Consider the following 3,010-nt stretch of genomic DNA (forward strand, 5'->3'; position numbering starts at 1 on the left):
TCAGTTCAGTCCTGTCTGACTCTTTGTAACCCCTTGGTCTGTAGCGTGCCAGGCTTCCCTGTCACATTACCAACTCCCAGAGCTTGCTCAAACTCATGTCTATAGAGTGGATGATGCCATCCAACCATCTATTCCTCTGTCATCCTCTTCTCCTGCCTTCAATCTTTCCCAGCATCAGGGTCTTTTCTAAGGTGTCAGGTCTTTGCATCAGGTGGCCAAAGTATCAGAGGTTCAGCTTCAGCATCATGGATCAAAATTCTTTCCTGTCATAAATCCTATATTCCCCTAGAGTGTGTATGTGTCTGTGTGTGTGTAAGGCAATGTCTCTTTTCATACAAGATGATCAACTATAAGTATTACTAGAATCATATCATCATCCATTCATTCAACTCACATTTAATATACACCTACCATGTACTTGGCATTATGTTAGGTCCTGGGCTTATAAAGATGAATAAGGCAAAGTCACTAAGATCAAGAATGCCATACACCATGCACCGAAGAGTGGGGGAAGGGGAAGAGCAGACAATAAACAAACTCAGGCAGCAAAGCTGTAAGAGGGATGTGTACAATGTGTTGTAGGCTTGAAAAGGGAGTTTGCAGCCCTCGGTGGAGGAGGTGCAGTGGTCATGAATTATTTCATCAGAAGATAACAACTGAACTGAGACTTGAAGAAAGACTATGTATTTTCCAAGAAAATAATAATGGGAGAAATACACAGGAATAATTTACTGTGGATTCTTAATTTGTGTCTTTCTCTTGGGATGGCATCATCATTTAGTCAAACAATGTCCAAGAGAGCTCCAAAGTTGAGAGACTCCTAACTTCCTAAGAGTTCCAGCAAAGCTCCAGGGATTGGCTCTGCTTGGGTCATGTGTCTATTCCTGAGCCAATCACCATGGACCAGGTAGGTGATGTGTTCTGATTGGCTATCTTGAGTCATCTGCCCATTCCTGTCCGTCTGTTTTGGAGGGGAATGTAATGGACAGATTAATAACCTTACCTGATGAGGAACATACAGTTACTAAAGAAAAAGATGCTAGGAAAGATGTGGACAAAAGTAACATGTCCGCTACATGTATACGATCATTTCCCTGAAAAATCTCTCATTTTGCAAAAAGCACGCTAAAAGTAATAAGACTTCTGGAAAAAAAATAGAGTTGGGGCAGATCACTCAAAATGTATGCAACCTTATTAGCAGAACATTAATAAAATAAAAAATGAATGTCTCAGACACAACAGTTTGATATGGCAAGAGGATATCCATAGAATATTAAACGTGCAATAAACCAACACAACGGAAATTCTGACTTGATAGAGCTGAAACAGCATACAAGGACGTGGAACTCAGACCTGAACTTGTCATTAAGGTAAGCACAGGAGGAAGTGCAATCTACCTGGTGCAAGAACCATAAGTAAGGCTTCCTTGGGGAGGAAGCCCATTGGTACAGAGTCTCACTTTTCATTTTCTTAAAATAAAGCTAAGACGGCTTCTGACTGTGCGGCAGCCAAGTTGAGTCCTTTTTCCTTTCATGCTGAAGGTTATAATTATACTCCAATACAATTTCCACATTATATTGATTTTGTTCCCCTATTTGCAACTGCATATAAACAGTTCTTATAGAAAATGTGTTTGACCGGAAGAGATGGTATATATTTATTTTCTATCAAATAGTTATCAAGCACCTGTGATCTAATCTGGTCTTGTGATTTTAAAATCCAATTATTTGCTAATGACTCTCAGATTTCTATCTCCTGCCCAGAATTTCCTCTGAATTCCAGACACTAATCCAACAACCTGCTTACTATCCTCACTTTGATGGCTAAATGGGTTTCCTAGGTAGTGCAGTGGTAAAGAACCTGCATGCCAACACAGGAGATAGGAGAGATTCAGGTTCAATCCCTGGGTCTGGAAGATCCCCTGGAATAGGAAATGGCAACCCACTCCAGTATTATTGCCTGGAAAGTCCCATGGACAGAGGAGCCTGGTGGGTCCATGGGGTCGCAAAAAGTCAGACACAATTAAGTGCACACGCATGGCATGACATTGACGGCTAAATAGGAATCTGCAACTTGCCTTGCATACAAAATCCAACCCTTGATATATTCATCAGATTTCTCCTTCTCAGGTCTTCCTCATCTTTTAGAATGGAAACTCCATCCATATTGACACTCAAGCTAAATATCCTTAGATCATTTTGACTTTTTCTCATACCTCACATCCAATTCACCAGAAAACCCTGCCTATTCTACCTTCAAGACACATCTAGAATCCAACCACTTCTTATTACCTGTACTGCTACCATCTAGTCCGGCCACCATTATTTCTGCTGTATTATTACAAGCAGTCCAGCTAGTCTCCTTGCTTCTGCCCTTTGACCCCTCTAATCTATTCTCCCACAGTGGCTGGAATTATCCTTTAAAAATATAATTCTATGCTGACTTGAATATATATACAAGAGTATCTACAAGATATAATTGATAGTATATACAAGAGTGTTGATAGTTTATATATTATCAGTATGACATCACTGTAGATGTTGGCCTTGGTCACCTGGCCAAGGAAGTATTTGGCAGGCTTCTCCACCTTAAAATTCTTTGGGGAGATTTCCCTGTGGTCCAGTGGTTAAGACTCTGCACTTCCACTGCAGGGGGCATAGGTTCAATCCCTGTCTTGGGAACTAAGATCCCATATACCACACAGCCAAAAACAAAACACAAAAAAGTTACTGGTCTTCTTTCCCTTTTTATACCGTACATTTTGGAAGAAAATCACAACCCACCCTTTTAAAGGGTGGGAAGTTATTTTCCATCTCCTTAAATGTAAGGTGTCTGCATAAATTTTTTTTTAATTTTTATTTTTACTTTATTTTACTTTATAATATTGTATTGGTTTTGCCATACATTGACATGAATCCGCCACGGGTGTACATGAGTTCCCAATCATGAACCCCCCTCCCTGTCTGCATAAATTATTTGCAGTTTTTTCTGAACATGAAATTTGTCTAGT

At 40.0% G+C, this 3,010-nt stretch overlaps 1 non-coding gene across 1 annotated transcript; it reads left to right on the plus strand.

The window, feature by feature from the left end:
* Window positions 1–2,609: 2,609 nt before the first annotated feature.
* TRNAG-UCC (transfer RNA glycine (anticodon UCC)) lies at window positions 2,610–2,681 on the plus strand. The gene has a single exon. It is a non-coding gene; the product is annotated as a tRNA-Gly (tRNA).
* The last annotated feature ends 329 nt before the right edge of the window (window positions 2,682–3,010 follow it).

The sequence above is a fragment of the Budorcas taxicolor genome, chromosome X, assembly GCF_023091745.1.
Source record: "Budorcas taxicolor isolate Tak-1 chromosome X, Takin1.1, whole genome shotgun sequence".
In the NCBI taxonomy this organism is placed as follows: Eukaryota; Metazoa; Chordata; class Mammalia; order Artiodactyla; family Bovidae; genus Budorcas; species Budorcas taxicolor.